Source organism: Triturus cristatus, chromosome 8 (assembly GCF_964204655.1).
Source record: "Triturus cristatus chromosome 8, aTriCri1.1, whole genome shotgun sequence".
Lineage (NCBI taxonomy): Eukaryota > Metazoa > Chordata > Amphibia > Caudata > Salamandridae > Triturus > Triturus cristatus.
In genome coordinates, this window is record NC_140591.1 from 967720163 (window position 1) to 967741616 (window position 21454).

The 21454-nt window shown below is 42.7% G+C and overlaps 1 protein-coding gene across 2 annotated transcripts in view; it reads left to right on the forward strand.

The window, feature by feature from the left end:
- Positions 1-2322: 2322 nt before the first annotated feature.
- GEMIN8 (gem nuclear organelle associated protein 8) overlaps positions 2323-21454 on the forward strand; it is a 181669-nt gene continuing 162537 nt past the window's right edge. The window contains exon 1 of one of the 2 annotated variants that reach the window (XM_085622485.1): positions 2323-2397. The gene's annotated coding sequence lies outside the window, so the exon portion shown is untranslated. The other variant, XM_085622484.1, reaches the window with a different exon arrangement.

Sequence of the window (21454 nt, forward strand, 5' to 3'; positions counted from 1 at the left end):
TCCTAGAGACTCTTCTCACTGTCGGCATTTAACTCCTTGTTCATTAGATCCACATGATGAAGGAGAGATTAGGTCTGACGCACCAGTAACTGCTGTTGCCTTTCCATCATCAACACAGATCTTAGACAGTGATGGTGACAGTTCCCAGGTACAAGATCAGGTCGATCAACTAAAGGGCCAAAAAGATTGAGTGAAGAGATTCAATTGTGTATATGTATATTTTGTAAACAACTTTTTTTCTTTTAAGAGAGGAGGTGATGTAGTGTCTTGCGAGTTAGAAATGACGGAACCCTTTTGGCACCTGATGGATTCTGTAGAGCTATGTTGTAGGTGTTAGAGCGGAATGCAGTGAAGGCTGATTTAGAATGTTGAGTTTGCTGTAAACGCAGAAGAGTAAGGAGTTGTAATACCAACTCTACGTGTGGCGTAGTCATTAGCAGATACCGAGGCTTGGGACGACACTACAATGGCTGGTAGTTTTTTCTGGGAAAAGTGGCAACTGTAGACTGGGAAGTCGAAATGGTTGCCCATCTGTGCAACTGAGCGAGCGCATTCATGCCGACATTTTAGTAGACTAAAGTTGGAGATTTAAAAATAATAATCGGGAGAATGTATTTGTCCCATTGACTTCTATTGAGTCCTGAATTGGGTCTATTGGCATGTAAGGGGCTTTCGTGTGCTGCTGCAGGATCGGATAAGAGAAATGCAATATACGTTTTTCCTCACCTGTGAGGAAGGAGCACAGAGAAAGTGCTATAGCAGGTTGAGAGAGCGTGACAGATCTGCGTTCGCCTGCAGGAGCAGGTTTCTGGCAATGCATACTTTGAGTCGTACAAAAACAGTCCATGTCAGCTGTAGACATGCATGCCAACATTTTAGGACAGGGACATGGGAGATTTAAAATAAAAAATTGGGAGAATGAAAATTCCCCATTGACTTCTATTGTAGAAAATGCAATTTCAGGCGGGAGACAGCTAAAATAAAGCCGTTTTTGGCTTGAAAAATCGGTAGTCTCCCGCCTGAATCTGGTCTATTGGCATGTATGGCTGTAGAGGAATCTGGATTTTCTATGCAGGAATCTTGAGGTGGGAGATTAACCTTGAAATCTGAAGTCTCTCACCAGAATCGGCTGCATAGCTGTTGTTTGCTGTTTTAAATACCATGAACTCGACCCAAAGGTATTGGAGCTCTTTACATGTGCACCAGTAACATTACACAAGGTCACCTCTATTTTTTGTAGGCACGGGGAGATTAAGTGATTTGCTCAGAATCACAGGATGGTGCTCCAACGCCGACACTCGAGTGTGGTTCTCTTTGGCGGAAGATTACTTCTACATTCCTCACCCTTGCGTGCTGTGTTGAATTTTGTGTTTGTGTACCCTTGCTTTTAAGTCTCCTAGTCAGGGCTTTAAGTGGACAGGGTCTCACCGGGTCTGAGCACCGGCAGTTTTTTTAAGGGGGCCTCGAAACGGGTCTCATCGGGCTCTGTTTTGTGCCCTGGCACAGGCGTTTTTTTCCGGACAGCAGCCACATCGATGTGCGCGTGGTGAGCGTTGTAGGGGGAAGGGAAATCCTTTAAAGAGAGTAATTTTCTCTCTGGATTTCCTTTCTCTTTTTGAATCTCAGGAGCAGCAACATTGTCGTGGTGTCACCGCCAGGGCTTCAAGTGGAAGTGTTTTCAATATTATATACAAGCCATAGTTGCTGCTTATTTATCCTATGCAACTAGCAACCATTGACAAAGCCAATAGTCCTGACATGTAGGTATGATGTGACTTGTATCATATATCTGGACGCAATGACATGAACAGCAAAATACAAGTCGGGCGGCATACTGTGCTAAACACACTTTTAGCTTACGTGTTTTAAGCCACGCCCTTATTTACAGTGACCACGCCCCTTTAAGAGACCCCCCCCCCCCAGTTTTTTCACCCCACTTTAAGCCCTGCTCCTATTTATCTTTGTAATGTTCTATTGTGTACACTTTTCTCTTGTAACGTAACTGGTTCTATTGTACAGCGCTCTAACACCTTTGGGTAATGTTCGCGCTTTATAAAAATTGAGCTAAATGAATAAATAAATTAAGAATACGACACATCCTCTCCCCTGTCCTCTGCAGGAGTCGAGCAACAGACAACGGAATCTGTGGCCAAATGCACACACTAAAAGCGCTGCTGAACCCTTCCGTATGGCGCACAGCAGCAAAGGGCCCCATTGTTTCGAAACTGCTTTACGTCTCACCAGAGTAGTAAAAGCTAAAACAACGCAAGAGGTGAATGAACGTGCTAGAGACGCAAAAATATTTATCCTCCAATGGAAATCTTAAATAATTTGACGACCATACAGTGACTGGAGCGGTCATATCCGGAGCACGGAGGATAATCACTTCCTTAGTGGGTTGGTGCTTTCATCTTTTAGCCAATCGCATGCTTTGTGTAGAGTATAGCCTCCCGGCATAGTAGTCTAGTATGGTGGTGCCTGTTCTAGCGAGCCAGTAGTCATTAAATGAGGTTTCGCTGCTTACAGCTTTGAGGTACGTAATACTCGACTGAACTCAAACGTAGAGGTGAGAGCTTGATTTCCTTTACAGGAAGCAGCGGTGCCAAACATGTTTTGTGCAGTGATGATAATACATTTCGATGGCTCACGCTTTTCGTCCTGTGCTGGCGGTAATATTTTGCCCATCTGTTCTGTGGTCCCCGTTTATCTTACTTTTTTCTTTATTTCTCTTGCCGACCGTATTTTATTCCTCATCTCTTATTTCCACTGGCAACTCGGCTCCTGAATACTGGATTTTCTTCTTGTAGATTCCTTTTGTATAGCGGACACGTTGGTCCCTGTCATATCTGACACAATAAACCTTCAAACTGTGTGGTCAAAAACATGTTCTATTTAGGTAGTTGTAGTTTAATTGCTTGTTAGCATAGGATGAAATTGTCTATTTTTAAAAGGGTTTCATGTCAGCAGCCAAGACTGTCTAAAGATGCTTTATGATTAATGAGACCTGAGCCTGAAATTTGACTTGTGTTTAAGAGAGTAACCCCAAACCGAGCTTTCAAAATACACTGCCTGTAAATTTATGTATGTATGTATATAGTATTTCAAGCATACAAACCTAGCCAAAAGTCAACATAGCGCAGTACATGGTCAAAAACAAGCTTAAAGTCTGAGAAAGGAGAGATGGAGCTAGGTTCATTATAGTTCATGTTTTGTGATGCAGTGTTCTTCAAAGTGGGAAGCCTTCAACTTTTTCATAAATTAGTGCAGCGTTGGGGTGTTCCTGATGGATACTGGGATGTTGGTCCAGTTCCTGGGTGCATGGATGAAAAAGGTTTACTGTCTTTTTTTTCTTTATTACACTTCTTAATCTGCAATCTGTGTCCTATCTGCCTGCGAGCTGAGTTAACTAGTATGTAAGATAAGCGGGGTGCTGGTCATGATGACTTTGAAAATGATGCAGGTGGTTTTGAAGATGGTGCTGTCCAGCAAGGTGAGCCAATTGGGTTAGATCAGGATTGGGTGACATGATCATATCACTTCAGGCCTTTGATGAGCTGTGCTGCAACATGTGGGGTGCCAGTGTAGACAATGGGAGGCAATGGAGTACGGCATTACCACCATCCCGATGCAAGAGTACGAGGGCTTCAACAGAAGTTCTGAAGTCACTTTCTGGAAGATACGTTTTTACTTCATTTAGAAGAGAGATATGATACTAAGCAGTCTTTCTTTTATTGGCAACGTGTTGTTCCAGAGTGAGGTTAGTGTCCAAGGTGAATCCTCTTGATTTGCCATTTTGTAGAATTTGGGATTTAAAGGCATCACAGTTCATGTCATGAAGACAAGTTTGTACTTTATCTTGTGTATATAACAGGAATTCTGTCTTGGTCGGATTGACCTGCGGGTCCAGGTCTTGGTGATGTGCAAGCACAGTTTGAGGTGTTGGATGTCTGAAGAAGAGAAGACTTTCAAGTAGAGCTGTGTACCATTGGCATATTGGTGAATCTTGATGCTGTTATCTGTGAGTACAGCACCAAGTGCCAGATGTACGACCCTAGTAAATTGCGACTCGCAATTTGCGCTTGATTGTGAGTCACAAATTGCGAGTCGCAATTTACTATGTACAACAGTGTCAGAGACACTGATTGCAATTCCCAATGCAGTCGCAAAACGCGAGGCTCATTAATATCAATGAAGCACTCTCATTTTGCAACTCTATTGGGAATGGCTGGCCCTCCCAGGGATGGTGACCTGCTGGGCTCTGCAGACCATCATGTCTGGGACTGCTTTTAAATCAGCTTTTTTTTTTTTTTAAATGTAGCCCGTTTTCCTTAAAGAAAAATGGGATGCATTTTTAAAAAAATGAAACGTTTTCGTTTCATTTTTTAAGGACAGGCAGTGGTCCCAAGGACCACTGCCTGCCCTTAAAAAATATATTTTCGTATGCATTTGCAAAGGGGAAGTTTTGCGAGTCGCAATTCATTTGTGGCTTGCAAAATTGTGTTATTACATAGCCATACCAATTTTAGCATGCCCAAACAGGTCGCTAACCCATTTGCACATGCTAAAATTGGTCGTACATCTGGCCCTAAGAGGGTCCATGTAAGATTTGTAGATGACAGGAGACAGTATGGAACCCTAAAACTCCACAGGTAAAAGCAATGTGTTGTGACCTGGACGTGCCTATGTGAGTAAGGTTGGGTAGGTAGGAGGAAAACCAGTTTAGGGCAATGCTGGTGAATCTCATTCGAGGCACCAGGCTGGATACGAGGGTGGGGTGGTCGACTGTATCGAAAGCAGCTGAGAGGTCCAGCAATATCAAGAGGCAGAGGTCATCTCCATCTGTGGTCAAGAGAGCATAGTCTATGATGTGTAAGGAAGCCGTTTCTGTGCTGCAGCATGATCTGAAGCCAGACTGGTAGTCCTGCTGGAGATGGTTAGCAGTGATGTGGCGTTGGAGTTGAACATAGACTTCTTTTTCAGTGATTTTGTCGGTAGACGAGTTATGGTTCAATAGCTGGAGAGGTCCTCTCGGTAAAGTGTAGGTTTCTTTAGGAGAGGGAGGATCTGTCCTGTTAATGAGAAATAGGTAAGCCCGGCAGGAGGGTTGATGCAGTGATTCCTTTGGTGGATTCAGTGAAGGTGTCTGTATAGTGCTTTGCTTTGGCTGATGTTATGAGCTGTCTGTATGTTGTGTGGATGAAGGACTTGGTATCAAGAGGTCCTCAGGAGCTCTGTTTTTTTAATTGTCTTTATTGTCTGGGTGGATAGTTTATTGTCAGCAAGATCTTTAGAGTACCAGGCTTTGACTTGCACATTCCTGTGGTAATTGGGGTGTAGATGCTCACATAGCTTTCTAAAAACTGTTTAAGTTGTTTAGAAAAGTGTGTATTTCTGATGTGGAGTTGATGGTGAGAGAGGAGTTCAAGTATTAGGTTGGCTAAGGAGAAGTCTTTGAAGTAACAGGAGGTTTTGTCTTGTATTTTGTATTTGCCTTGGTTAGTTGATAGGGTGCTAAGAATGAAGATAAGGATAGCAAAGAAGTTGGTCCAGTCTGGAGTTATGGGTTGAGGGTGTCACCTTTGGAATGTTAGTTTTGCGACCTGCTGTATCACGTTAAGTTGATCGATATTGTTGAAGAGGGAGGCACATTTAGAGGTTGTGTTGTTTGAGAAGTTGAAGACAGTGTTGTGGACATGTTGTAACAAACACTGTAAATACAAAAAAACGTTTTAAAATCCAAAATGTATTCCTTAACATTAGTATGTTTGTGTAGTTCAGTATACTACAATTTTAAGCAATATTATTAAACTTAAGTTTCTTCTCACATGTTTGCTACATGTGACATTTCTGTATTTTCGGTGTACATATTTTTGTGTATTGTGTAAGAAATGGAATTATTGATTTAGGTGGGTGACTAGTACTACTCACCTCAATAAATAATCACCATCCATGTCGGGGTTATTACCTAAATAAACCTGAGCTCAGCCCCCTGAAAGCAATGGCACATAGCAGACAGGCGTAACTTAAGGCTATGTGTAAAGTATTGATGCAGTACCAAAACAGTAGTAAAGACAAAATGCAAAACAATAAAAATCCCAAACCAAATTAGAGCAATCGTTGGTGAATCCAGTAGGTCTCGCCTCAGCTTTGCCAATGTCTTTTAGCCATTTTGTACAGTATTGTGACTGTTCAGCATGGATTAAACCTTCTGAAAAATAGATGGGCCCCACCCCTAGCCTTTTTAGGCCCTGGGGATCCCATTCCCTGGGGCCGTACAAAGACGTTAAAAGGGGAGGGGAACCAAAGGAAGTTTTGAGTCAATGGGTGAAGACACACGAGGTGTAGTTTTTATATCCGATGGTAGTCCATAAAATTTCTTGATATGACTTGAATGTACCCAGCCTTTTCTGCCTTCGATCTTCACGGCTGTCCTTGTGGTGAGCAAGACCAATTGTGGCGACCTCCACCTAGGATCCAGCTGAGTCTTTCGATCAAAGTTCCTCACTAAAACGAGATCCCCCGGAATTACGTCATGGGGTTTCACTTCAGTGTTGTCAGGAAAAGCTGCAGCTACCTGTGAACGACAAGATTGTAGTGCAGACATCAAGGAAGCCAAATAATCTGTCAGCATATTACAGTCAATATCAGTTATTTTACGTGATATAGGCGTCCCCCACATATTTGGTGGTCTGCCAAAGATCACCTCATACGGGGATAGCCCTGTTCGAGAGTGTGCTACCATTCTCATGTAAAAGAGTGCAACTGGTAATGGTACTACCCAGTTGACACCTTTCTCCCTGCATATTTTAGACAATCTAATTTTCAGGGTCTGATTATGTCTTTCCACGAGACCTGCTGCCTCGGGGTGTCGGACACAGTGGAATTTCCACTGATAACCTAACAAAAGTGAAACGTGTTTCATTAGTTCGGATGAGAACGGCTGGCCGTTATCTGAGTAGACAGCACGTGGTAAACCGTACCGTGGGAAGAATTCTCGAACTAGCTGCTTGGCAGTGGTCGGGGCAGTGTAATCTGATACTGGGTACGCTTCGGTCCAACGGGAAAGAGCACAGACAACTACGAGAACATATTTGAATCCTCGACATCGTTCCATCTGGATATAATCCATCTGGAGGATTTCAAAAGGGTGATCAGGAGGCTGAAATCCACCCTGCTCTACGGGAATGCTTTTTCCTGGGTTGAACTGACAACAGATCATACAGGTACGAACTTTTTGTTTCGCTGCTGCTCGTAAATGTTTGTTGAACCAAATATGTTGAATGCTGTCTAGCATAGCTTTCTCTCCTAGATGCGCTGGACTATGGACAGTGTTAATAATGACTTGGACCATTGAATCAGGAAGGAACCACACAGATTTTTCCTTCGTCATCCATCCTTGATCTGTTTGGATCCCTCCTAATTCAGTCCATTTCCTTATTTCGTCTGGAGTAGCATGTGTCTGTATGTCAATTACATCAAGAGTGGGATCCTTAACCATCATGCAATGTGTTGGTGTCTGGACTATTGTTTTTGTCATGTCGGATGTTTGAGTTTGAGCAGTCTGTTTAGCTGTTCTGTCAGCTAGATCATTGCCTTGAGAAATGATATCAGTAATTTTCGTATGAGCTTTACATTTCATAATCGATATTGCAATGGGTAAATGTATTGCATCTAATAAGGCATGAATGAGGGGTCCGTGCTGAATGTGGGCACCGTGAGAAGTTAAATAACCTCTCTCTCGCCACAGCACGCCGAAGTCATGTACAACTCCGAATGCATAACGTGAATCAGTGTATATGTTGACTTTTTTATTTGTGGCTTGAATACAGGCTTGTGTCAGAGCGACGAGCTCTGCTGCTTGAGCGGACAAGGTATTTATACACTTGGTTTCAATAATTTCAGTGTCTGTTGTGACTGCGTAAGCGGCTACTAACTCTCCTGTACTTGTTCTCATACATGAGCCATCTACATACAACGTTAGGTCTGGATCTGACAATGGGACATCTGTCAAGTCTTGTCTGGGTTTCGTCGTTATTGTAATAACATCAATACAATCATGAGCTAGTGGGTCTGTTCCATTTACAGGTAAAAGTGTGGCAGGATTCAATGTGTTACAACGTCTGATTTCTATATGTGGCTGAAACAATGTTAGTTCATACCCTGTAAGTCGTGCTATAGTCAAGTGTTGTGTTTGCGTTCGATTCACAAGAACCTCTACTGCGTGTGGTACTTGTACTGTCAATGGATGTCCTAACACTATGGCATCGCTTTGTCTGATTGCTAAAGCTGTCGCTGCCACTGATTTCAGGCACGCAGGCAGAGCCTGAGCTACGGGATCTAATGTACTAGAAAAATAAGCACACGGTTTGTGTGATCCTGCTTGTTCCTGTGTGAGTACTGACAAGGCAGTACCTTCTCGTTCTGTAACAAAGAGTGTAAAATGTTTTCTGTAACATGGTGTTGCTAAAACAGGTGCTTGGCATAGAGCTTTCTTTAAGCTTTCAAAAGCTAGTGTGTGTTCCTGAATCCAAGGGAGGACAGTCGATGTGGCTGCCTCCTGTGTTGTTAATTGAATGAGTGGTTTTGCTAGAAACGCATACTGAGGGATCCACTGCCTACAATATGAAGTGAGGCCTATGAAAGCCCGCACCTCCTTTTGTGTCTTGGGTATTGGCATATTTGCAATTAGCTGGATACGATCTGGTGTAAGCTGCCTTCCCTCCTTGGACAGCGAGTGACCAAGGTAAATAACTCGCTGGACACAGAATTGCAGCTTAGAAGGGGACACCTTGTGCCCCTTTTCGGCTAGAAATTGTAAAACCGTCAGTGATGCTTTTTCACATTCAGGTTCGCTTCGGGCGGTGATCAGCAGATCATCGACATATTGAAGCAGAGCAGTGTTGACTGGCATGTGGATACTGTCAAGTTCTCGTTTCAGTGCTTGGCTATAGATGCTGGGGCTTTCTGTAAATCCTTGAGGTGCGCGTGTGAATTTAAAGCTACGTCCATTTAAACTAAATCCGAACAAGTATTGGCTTTCCGGATCTATTGGGACGCTGAAAAAGGCATTCTTGAGATCAATTACAGTAAAGAATGTTGCTTCGGAATCAATAGCTGTCAGTAATGAAGAGATGTCTGGAACTACGGGGTATTGTGGTACAATACATTTATTTAATTCGCGCAGATCAATAACCAATCGATATACTGGGGAAGCCTTTGGATCAGTTCGTTTAAGAATCGGAATTATCGGTGAATTACATATATTGGAGTCGGTCTCCACAACCACTCCTTGGCCAATAAGCTCGTCAATGATTTGCAGTAAAGCCATTACAGCATCTGGGGGTAACTTGTATTGTCGCATTCGTGGTAGTACCACTCCTGCCTTTAGTGTGACTCGATATGGTGTAATGTTCATGCAACCAACATCTGTAGGGCCTTGTGCCCATAAATGTGTGGGTAAAGTCTGCAGTCGGGAATCCATGTCTCGAGACACATAATGACCTTTGAAATCACGTAAAAACAATCTTATTCCTTCCGGAGAACAACATATTATAGCTCCTAGAGCTTTCAGTGTTTTTATACCTAACAAGTTTTCTGGACATGATTTAGTAAGCAATAAATCTGTAGTTCTGGTCAAGGGTCCTATCGTAAGTGGAAGAGGCTGTGATACTTCATTAACAATAGGTTTTCCTGAAAAACCAAGGGATATATTCTGTGAGCCTGAGAGGGGTGCCCCTGGAACTTCACTACGTTTTATGGTTGTTCGACTTGCCCCTGTATCGAGTAAAAATTTTCTGTCTTGACCTAATAATTCACTATGTACATAAGGTCCTTCTTGGTCTACAGGGACCTCGATAAGGGGTAAGTCAACTTCCCTCTCTAGGCTGGTTCATGCGTATCGTTGATAATCAGGGTAGTCATACTGTGCGGTCTGGTACAGCTGTCGTGTCGTGGTTTGTGTGGCAGCAGCAGGCAACGCTGGTGCGGCTGGCACAAACTGTATAGATTGTTGTGGAGCTGGCATGGCCTGTGCATGCTGCGGTGCTCCTTGTTCATTCTGATCCTGTCTAAGTGGCCGTGGTCTTTCTTTTGTAATACCTGTGGCGATATTACGCTTCAGGACTGGGCAATCGTGTATATAATGTCCTGGCTGTTTACAATAGTTGCATGTCCCTTTTATAGGTCCTGCTGAATCACCGGAATGTGTCGTACCCTTTTTATGTCTTTCAGCTGGAACTGTCTGAGAGACTAGCATTTTCATTTTCGTGTCTTTCATGCGTCTTTGTTCATGTTCTTGTTCCTCTCTAATTCTATTGTAATGGTACTGTAACATTTGTAACATTTGTGATGGGGTATTACCTTGCCATGTACTCTCGAATTTTAATACTCTATTCTTCACTTGGGGCAAAGAATTTTCAACTAATTTTGTCACAAACAGATGTGGGTATGACTCGCTACTTGCTTTTATACCACTATTTATACCAAAACATTTTTCGAATCGGGCATAGAAATCACTAGTGTCTTCATCTTGCTTTTGTTTACAGGCTGAGATTGCACCCCAGTCTTCCTTTTTCGTAGTTAATAAACGTGGCAGCACCTGTACTAATAAACCTGGTAATGCTTTAGTTTTGTCCCCAAGCCCCGAACCTGGACCTCGGGTCCTTTCTTCATTTTCTAATGCTGTCCAATCTATCTTTTGGTCTCCTACCTCCCACTCTTTTTCCTTGAGTTTTTCATAAATGCCAGCAGGCATTAATACCTTCAATATTGTCATAATGTCGGGATAGGTATACTCTCCCATGAGTAACATGTCTTTAATTTCTCGGTGGAAACCCGCTGGGTCTTTGTCATGACTGGGTACCACTTTCTTCATTTCTAACAATTCTATTTTCGATATGGGCGTATATACATATACACGTTTAAACTGATTGTCCTCGCCCTTTATTGGGTGTACTTCTCGTAAGGGATTCTGTCTGTCCATGTAATACATCGGTCTTTCCTTGATGGGCAATGAAACATGTTCTGGACATACAAAAAGAATGTACCGCCTTCTGGATTCTAGTATTTCCTTAATTAACTTAGTACCTGAACCTTTCCATCTATTCGTGAGTAATTCAGTCAATATATCAGGTAAGGGACCAGGATCTGAATGTTGGCTTTTATATAGTATAAGAAGTTGTTGAATCATATAAATCCCAGCTAAACGCTGTTCATCTGGGGTGAGGTTCAAAAATGTGTGTGCTATTGTATCATCACCATATTTTCCGGGGCTGTCAACCCAATGAACGGCTGACCTGGCTAATTCTTGTTCATCCATAGAATCGAGTAAATGATAACCCCTTCGTTCTCGCAGTAATTTGTCAGCGGCTTGGAACGAATGCTCGGGGGACCTTATATTTATTATAGGTGTTTGGAAATTCCTGTTATTATCTGGACATATCGGACGTATCGGATCAGTAAAACATCTGGTACTATTACAAGATCTTCCTCTACCTACATAGGCTATGGTGTCTGACTGTCCTGTGGGCAGTCCTGATCCTTCCTCCTCCTCGTTTTGTTCAAACTGGTCTACCGCTAATCTCTCTTCGTGTAGGCGTTCTATTTCTTTACGGATCTTTCTGCACATGGCTATTATACATTTTTGCCTGTCATGTCTCCCTTCTGATATATTCTGACTCCATCTGGTAAGAGTTTCCATTGTTTCCGGGTCTACCCCCGGTCGGTCTTGATTTCTGATTACGCAATTTATGAGGAAACGTAACAGTTCCCCTTGTATCTCCACTTTCTGGTATTCCATAGCTCTGTTAATACATTCAGAATCTCGCCCTGTCTGGACAAAATGATATATATTATCTAGATGCATCGTCATTCCTGGTAACTTCCCTAAATACACCGCGGCTCGTCTGATACGTAATGATGCCAGGATCATTTCGTCCTCTTTGCCGGGCACAGGGTCATATCTACAATCTATAAGAAGTTCCTTAAGCGTGCGGGCATTTATGAGTTTGGGGGTACGTGGATGTGCTGACTCTTGAAAGGTAAGTTTATTTATTCTGGGTGGCGTAGAAAAAATATTGGTAGCACCTCCGGTAGCCCCGTCTGGAGTATCGGGCGTGAAAGGATTCGTAGAACGTGATACAGCAACTATAGGTGTGGACACAGCTATAGAAGTAGCTGTAGGAACAGATGTGGAAACGGACGTGCTTGCCGGAACTTGTGTCAGGATTTGTTGTTGTAAGGATACAGATACAGGATCTTGGCGTTGAACCTCCCCGGCCGGCGGTCTGTGTGGGGCGGGGTTAGCATACTCGGGAGCTGCGTCATCTAAATATGAGGAAAGAAAAACATCTTCTGCGGTTCTAGGATGCCCCTTAGGATGTACCTTTATTGGAAATAATGGGGGTGGCAAGTCTTTTGGTATCCCCGCAGTAGCCTTAGGTAATCCCTCGGCTAGAAGGGGATACATACCCTTCATAAGGGCATTTCTTTGTCTGTTTATTTGTTCTGATTTTACTCGTGTACCGTTTTCAATTAATAGATTTTCTTGAACTCTATTTGAATTCTCTTTACTCTTCTCTTCCTGTCTACGTGCTTTTTCTGTGCGTCTATACGATTCTTTACGCCATAATTCAATGGCGTCCTTCTGTGATTGTCTAGCTTTCTTTTTCCATAATTCTTCCTCTACTTTCACGATGCACTCTGCATCCCAGGTCCCAGCTGCGGGCCACCTCTGACTTTCTGGTAATTCCTTAGTGTAGTCTACCCATAGATCAAGAAATAATATAGCGTCTAGGCCGTGTTTATGATACATGAAGTACCCTGGAGTGTCCCTAGGAGGAATAGGAACAGCTTCTTCGAGTACCCCTTTTCTAGTTGTGATCTGTCTTAGTTTTGAAAAGAGCGGCATATTGAAAACTGATCTGATACTTGGTTTTGAACAAACTTAATACAATAAAACACAATAATGAACAGTCATTCATACCACATGCAGGACATATCAATACATTTAACATTTACATGAGCAACGATGATGATGACGATGATCTAAGAAAACTTAATCACTAAACATAATACTCGGCATTTAACTGAATTATTCTGGATTTATATACTTGATATACTAGATATACTGCTAAACAGTACAGATACACTGCTAAAACAGTGCAGACCGGATTTGTGTACCCAAACCCGTCTGGACCGGCACAACTTATGTGCACGCCAGAACGCCTCCCCAGTAATGGTACTCACCGGGTAGCTCGGAACGGAAGGCCTCGGAACGGATCTGAACTGAACTGGACCGGACTGGACTGGACTCGACTCGAAAACTTCAGACACGTCGGGACATCGGAAACCTGGTGGGCCTCTGTATACCTCGGATCTTGCTCTCTCAGCTAGGCTCTGGTCGGGATACTTCGCACTTCTCACCGCCTCGTCTGGGTGTTGATCGCAGCCTCAGTCGCCCCCGCTTGACCGGAGGGAGATACAGGAAATCCTGCTGGTACGCGTTGTTGTCCGTCCAGCTGTGGCAGGAGACCGGGCCTGCAACGCACCGCCGGCGCGTGAGATGAGAAAGTGTCCCTGTTCGGGCGCCATTTACGTGGTAAATAATTTAATTACCGGGACTTAATTTGATACAGAACATAATAAAAATAGCTCAATAAATAAGAGGCAGAATCCGTGGTATTAGAGGTTAAGAACGGGCTTTATTCCAATGGACGATTTCGAAATCGTGGACTCCAAGTTCCATCACCACTGAGGCTCAGGAAGTGAAGTACATACATTATTGATAATTAATAACTTTTATACAATAGGCATTACAGCGAAGCAAATGCAAGAGGCGTAACAATTGATAGCAAAGATAACATTTCACATGCGCAGCTGAAGGAGGCGTAATTGGGAGTAACAAGGAAACGTCATTGGTTGTGATGTTACATATGGGTGGACCTATGAAATAATTTCGCAATGTCAGCAGAAATACTTTGCAGAGATGCGCGCGCAGCAGCATGACGTGTGATTGACGTGCAGCTAGGGGGTGAAGGGGACTTGACATTTAACTCTACATGTGGCGACAGATGTCTGGAGGGTCAAGTCAACCTAATCCCAAATCATATCTAACATCCTATGTTTAAAGAACTATGTTATCCAGAAGAGAGGTCTCTTAGAGTAGAATCTTATTCTATACTGACTATACTGACTGTTAGTGCGTGTACAAGCGTCTAAGTGTCTACACTAGATGCGAGGGCAGGAATCTTCCATGGTAACAGGGCTATGAATTACTTGTATAAAGACAGAGAAGCCGGGCCTTTGCTCGGTAGCTGGCAGAATGTTTACTTAAGCTACTAGACAGGAATGCATTGGGCAGGGAGCGGAGCAGATAATTTCCGAAGGTGAAATACAGTTCTTGGCAGGCAGCAAGCTGATGTCAGGCATCGTGAGCCGCGCAGGGAATGAGACAAAGTTCATGGTCACAGATGCAGGCTCGGACTGGAGCTTCAGAGACAGAAAGCAAGAAAAGCTTGATGACAGAATCAGGGCCTACTTGTCTGAACTGTAAAATGGCATAAGTGAATCATATAAAGGCGGTGGCCTTTCGTACTTAGGAATGGAATATCCGGCCCATTCATGGCGGATCTGAAAGAGGACATGTTAACGGTGGACGCACATGTATTTGCGTCTTCATAACTGGAACTGGAGGGAACATACATGTACTTGTAACATGTACATAGAACCGTTGGGGTCCAAGATAGGGGACATAACTGACCAGAAAAATCCATATTTCCACACACCTCAGGTCTTGTACTTTTTTTTAACAGGTAGGTGCCCTGCGCCGTTATTGTCCTTGGGGACCCCATGCCCTGGGCCTGGTTAATTTCCAGGGAGAGGCGGGCACACATATTAGTAACCCCCCCAACACGCTGGGCCGATCTCGGCTCCAGGAACCCCATCCTCTGGGACCTGGCGTGATTCTTTGGGGAAAGGGGCACGCGGTCCCCCCTCCTCGGGTTGATTTCTGCCTCAGGCACCCTATCCACTGAGGCCTGGCGTTCTTTTCAGCTGAGGATGGTACGCAGACCCCCTTCACCGGCCGATTTTGGCCACGGCGGTCCCATTCTCTGGAGCCCTGCATCTTAAAGAAGGGTCAGGTCTAAAAAAATCATAAAAATGTTACTAGACCTGCAGGTCTAGTGTCCAAAATAATATACTCGACCAATCTATAATGTCCTTGGCCCATAAACTAGTTTCAAATGATGTGATCATAGTAAATTATTTAATTCATTGAGCCGCCATTTTCTTCATTATCACATATGAGAGCACCTTGAAATGTGCGAGTTTTCTTTTGTTTGATTTAATAGACTACACTTTTTCTCCATATATAATGCAAACCTAGCCACATATAGGATACACATGACCCTTGACTTGCCTCTTAGTTCATTAGCAGCATTGCAATCAGAGTGGGGTCAGGAATGTTTCTCAAATCATGTTTAAAAACTATCACTTTTAATAAATACATAACTAAAGCACAAAGTGGTAGCAAACTGTCATTTGTAATCAGCAGATTTTACATTGAAATGGCCACAAACATTCCCACTGACATGCAGCTTTACTGATAAAGCTATATAATGTATAAACAAGAATGTTTGAAAGTAAAGTTTATGCAAATATGTGCCATTTGCACATCACCAAGTAAAATGTTCTGGTTTGATTTGCTCCTATTTAAATCACTGTTTCCATCACATTTCTTAATTACAAAAAAATGTGCTGTTATAATTCCTTGTATATTTGTAATATTAAGTTAAAGGCTATTTATGTAAATGTTGTGTTGGAGAAAAATAACTTAGTCACTTAAATTACTCTAACGGATCAACCGCAGTTGATATGGGTACGCTCCAGTGGGGAGAGATGTGAAGAATCTAAATAGAGTAAATACCTACGTCTTCACCAACAGGTGAGCAAGGAAAAATCTTCCTTTTTGTTTATTTACCCTCACACACCCTAGTGGTGTCATGCTTCATCATCGGGTCACCCCGACGCCTAAAAGTCGGGGTGGGCTCAACCACAGTATTGGGAGCTCTTGAAAGAAGTTGTTGACCTGGGGGGCTGAATAAGTTAAAATACCTCAAACAGATCCCCGGTTTCCCTTTATTCTTGGGTCTGTTTGGGTAACTAAAAAACAAATGTTGGGTCTTATAAGGAATCTTATGGTCCTAAGACCCTAGTGCCAACATTTCAGTCCTGTAGTGGCCTTATGGGTCCTGGACTTTCATCAGGGCTAGGTTTTGGCCTCCCTAGGAGACAGGATAAAAGGGGTTTCCCTATCCTGTATGCAATGCAAGGGCAGAGTAGCTGCTCCTTGTGATGATGATTGATAATTTACCAATCATAAATTGTACTCCATCTGTAAAGAAAAGACAGACAACAAAGAAGAAAAACACAAAGACAAAAACAACATACATTTGTATAGTAATGTCATTGTTTCTCTTCAGAACTTTGTCCCACATTGCGTGCTCTGGAACTAATTAATAAACCACCTGTGCCAATTTGTGTCTATGACATAGTGGTAATCAATTGCTTCCAAACTTGTGCCACTCACGTACTTATCATCACATAGTACTGTTACGTGACAGATGATTGGTGGGGTGGCAGTGGTACTCAATAAACTGATCTTAATTTATGTCAGTATGTCTATGTATTCACTAGTAACACACTCCATGCCTCACATTCACTCCACATTCGTACCGTGTTTGTGAAAAGAATAACGGTAATCGTAATCATGTTTGTTTATCATTATCCCTCCTGATCTCGTGCGTTAAAAATAATAAACAATAATAAAAAGATAACATTCCCTTACCCAATTCTTGAATGGTTTCTGTGTCTCAGGGGACCGTAAAGCATCTAGGGGTAGCTTTATAGTCAAACCCTAAAATCGTGACCCCAGAAGGTTTAAGGGAAATGTAAATAAATATAGTGAGTGGTTTTCTCTAACCACAGTGTATCTAAACTCTCGTATTCCCCATATAGAGGAACGAAGGATGAGAGTGTTGGCGATCGGATTAGAAATTGCCAGTCTATCACTTACTTCATCAAAAGTCCTGCCCCGCGTGCACACCTACTTGGCTCCGGTCCCCGGCTTTCGCGTTTGTAATGCGAAGGAACCGTGTATTAGTACCCTTGAGTTGTCATAGGAACAAATCGGTAGGCGGCCCTCGGCGCGGACCCAAGTACGTCATGACGTTAATTACGTACCCGGAACCATGGGGCTTGTAGTTCCGTATTTGTATTTGGTGAAAAGCACGGAGATCTAAGTCTTTTAAAACTTCGTAGAAATCTCTTATTAACATTGTGAATGGGTATAAGATGCATTGTTAGAGCATTATATGCAAACTTGTTTGTTAGAGATGTAGTTTAGTTTCCGGCGTTCGACGTTGTTAGAATTACGTGATTACATCTAAAAACGTGTCAGGAAACAAGGGATTTGTAGTTCCTTGTAACCATCCTACACACTGCGGACAAGTGTATATCATACGGACCATTCTCCCTAACTTACTGCCACAATGACACAAGGCACAAAATAAAATAAAGTAAGAAAAAATAAGAAAAAATAACGCGTTTGTACAACAGCGCTATGAGGCCACAGTTGAAGCTAACACAGTATGCCTGCTTCTTCAATCGGTGATGCGTGTGTGTCAAATGAGATTGTTAGTTAATTTTAATAAAGAATCCCCAATATCCACAACCATTTATGTCGGTATAGGCTCATAACGTGGGTAATCCTTAGTTGGGATCTCACAAACAATTGAAATAGAAGCAATACTCCAACATACTCGAACACTGATTATTGGGGAATTTCGAAACCCAAATAATGGCGAACCTGTTGGTGGAATACCAATAGGAATGCATATGATTTATTCCTATTTAGCTCCTAGTGTGGAATATTCGGGGAGCTTAATTCTGGGTATACACCATGAGTTATTATTGAAAGACTTTCCTTTTTGTAGGAGCTGATAAGTCGCATTAAAAAAAAAAATATATATATAGGGTGTTGTATATATATGCCCTTCGATGAAGGGAGGATATGCAAGACATAGCATGACGTGTTCGAATACTATTGTTAGGAAATTGGACCGATGTTCACATAGCCGCCATATTGAAGTCCCTAAGTTGGATAAACAGTTTTAGGGCGCATATTTAATAAACAAAAAAGTAAACAAAACGGAGGCCTAGTTGTAACAAGATCCCTTTCCTTCATTTATTTAGTTGGTTCCAGGGTATACAATCATTGAGGCCCCTTTCATGGGTTTTCAATCGATGGACCCAACGTTGTTCACGCTCTAGGAGTTTGTGTTGGAGGTTATTTACATGTTTGATTTTTTCTATGATTGTCCACTTTATCTCTGTGTCCTTGTGTTTTTTCTCATTATAGTGTGCAGTCAATTTTGTTGCTGTTATTGCGCGTCTTATTGTGCTCCTGTGTTCACTGATGCGTAATTTTACTTTTCGGCTTGTCATTCCAATATACATTAGATCGCACGGGCACTTGATCATATATATCACTGCTTCAGAATTACAGTTGGTATGTGTTCTCTGTTCCCATGGAGAGTGTAATCCCAGATTTATTACTTTGGTGTGTTCAGTGAACGGACATGCTACACATGTGCCACATGGGTAGTGTCCCGTAACCTGAGGTGTACTCCAGAGGGTTGATTGACTGGTAATTTTCGGTGTATATGTGTCAGTGTGTACCAGTAAATCTCGCAGACTTGTGTTCCTTTTGAATGAGAACATAGGTTTCTCAAACGTTATTGTATTCGATGTCAGGATGGACCATTTTTTGTTTATTATCTTCTTTAAGTCATTAGAAGATGTGTTATATGTTGTAACACATATCAATTGGTCAGAGTGTTTCTTTACATGGGTCTCTAACAGTGCCTCTCTTGGTGTATTACGGGCTCTCTTATTTGCTCTATCTACGATCTTTCTCGGGTACATTTTTTGTTTAAGTTTGTTAGTGAGGATAGTCGCTTCCTTTTTGTATGTTTCCAGATCAGAACAGTTTCTGCGAACCCTTAAAAATTGGCCTACCGGTAGATTCTCCCTTAATGAGCGTGGATGTGCGCTATCGAATCTGAGTAGGCTGTTCTTATCCGTAGCTTTGGTAAACAGAGAGTTCTTAAGGGTACCTTCACTAGCTGTAAAGACTACGTCTAGAAAGGATATTCTTTCTTTGTTCATAGTCATAGTGAAGTGTAGATGGGGATTCAAACTATTGATCCATGTCTTGAATGTTTCCAGGCCAGTGGTATCTCCTTCCCAAATCAGAAAGACGTCGTCAATATATCTATACCAACAGCGTATGTTAGCAGAGAACGGATTATGTGTCCATATATGTTGGTCTTCAAAATGTCCCACATATAGACAGGCCAGGCTCGGGGCGAATGTACTGCCCATCGAAGTGCCATGGGTTTGTAGATATATCTGATTTTCAAACTTAAAAAAGTTTTCAGTGAGTGCCAGATGGATAAGGGTGGTGATCCATTCAATTGGTGCTGCCCATGGCCATTCTTCCTTCCTGAGGATCTCCTCAACTACCCTGATGCTCTCAGCCTGAGGGATGTTTGTATACAACGCCTCAACGTCAAGGCTGACCAGGATGTTCTTATCTGGATTGTATTGTATCCCATCCAGTCGGTTGAAAAGGTGCTTGGTATCCTGTACATAGGATTTAATCTTCGTTACAAGAGGTCGTAGGAACCAGTCTGTATATTTGGATAAAGGTTCGAGAATGGACCCTATCCCAGAGACAATCGGTCTTCCTGGCGGTGGTATTTTCCCTTTGTGTATTTTAGGGATTGTGTAGAAAAGAGGTGTTCTTGGGTCCTCTTGATTCAAGAAGTCATGTTCCTTCTTTGTAATCCACTCCCTATCTAGTGCTTTTGCGGTCAACGTGGAGATCGTTGTTTTGATCCGTTGTGTAGGGTCTCGATTGATCTTTTTATAGTACTTAGTATCTGCCAGTAGGTTCATACATGCAATCCTGTAGGCACTAGTACTTTGGATAACCGTGGCCCCTCCTTTATCCGCCGGTTTTATAATTAGATCAGTTCTGGACTGAAGGGCGGTCAAGGCTTCTCGTTCCTTTTTGCTCAGATTGTTGAATGTGTTTCTCCTGACTTGTAATAATTCTACCTCCTTCGTTACAGCTTCTTCAAAGGCGAGTACCTCTGGGGGCATCATGTTGGTAGGGGGGTAAAAGGTTGATTTGCACCGTAGATCCGTATGTGTTTCGTCCAGATGTGGGTCCTCTTTGTCCTTGAAGAATGTTTTCAAACGGATCTTCCGGAAGAAGTCTCCCAACTCACATCGTAATCGGAATTTGTCCAAATGTGACGTGGGTACAAACCCTAGTCCTTTTTCCAGCACTGTTTCTTCATCTGTAGTGAGAGTGATGTCCGTCAAATTCACCACTAGTCTCTCATGCTGCTCGTTCCTGGTTGTTGGTCCCTGGAATTGCTCCGTGTGTTCATGGTGCTCCGGTCTTCTTCCCATTGCACTCTTTCGTTCCCTCTTCTTCCACGTCTGCCTCTCCTGCCGCCCTGTCCTAAAAAACGTTGGTTGTAGTCGGGCTGAAAGTAGGGACCCATAGGGAATTGGGTCGGGCCTTGGAATGGGATTGGTCCAAATGGGGCGGGCCATGGGTACATCTGCTGGTGTCCGTATCTCTGGTTGTAGTTGCCTCTCCGTGGTCTTCTGCCCCTGCCTCGCCTGCTCTTATTCGATCCGTCACTAGACCAGTTATCATAGTCAGAATCCGATGATACCGTCTGTTCACTATATACAGATCCTGAGTCCGAATTTTCTTGACCTTTGTAGTCGTCTCGGATGTAAGGGTAGACCTTTTCGTGACTGAACTTCTTTAGGTCTTTCTGTAGTTTGTTGATTTTACTTTGCATGAGATAATCTTTATGTTCACTTATCTCTTTGTTCACTTCCTCAAGTTTTTTCTTATATAGGGATAGTTTTATCTCTGTCATAAGTGAATCCTCACTTATTTTGATTTTGATCAAAAGAGCATCTGCTAAACGTTTAGCTGTGTTGATGATTAAAATGAGCCAATCGCGCGAGCATCTCCACGCGATTAGGGACCATTCTTTTTTAAATTGGGGGTCTTCGAGAAAGATCCTAGGTGCATTGGTGACAAGTAATCCTGTAGGTGCTGTATTGCCTCTGAGGTACTCTGTCATGATGGCTCCATGTAACAAAATTTTCATTTGGTTACGTTTTAATTCCTTCAACTCATCCCAGTTCTGAGCTTGGGAAAGGTTTTGACTGATGTTCGTGTCCGGTAATAGTGATGGTCCTGCTAGAATGGCAGATGCTATATCGTCTGAGTAACCAATACCCAGTTGTTCTGCCATATTTATACAGATGGATGATCTACTGTATCCTTTGTGTATCGTTA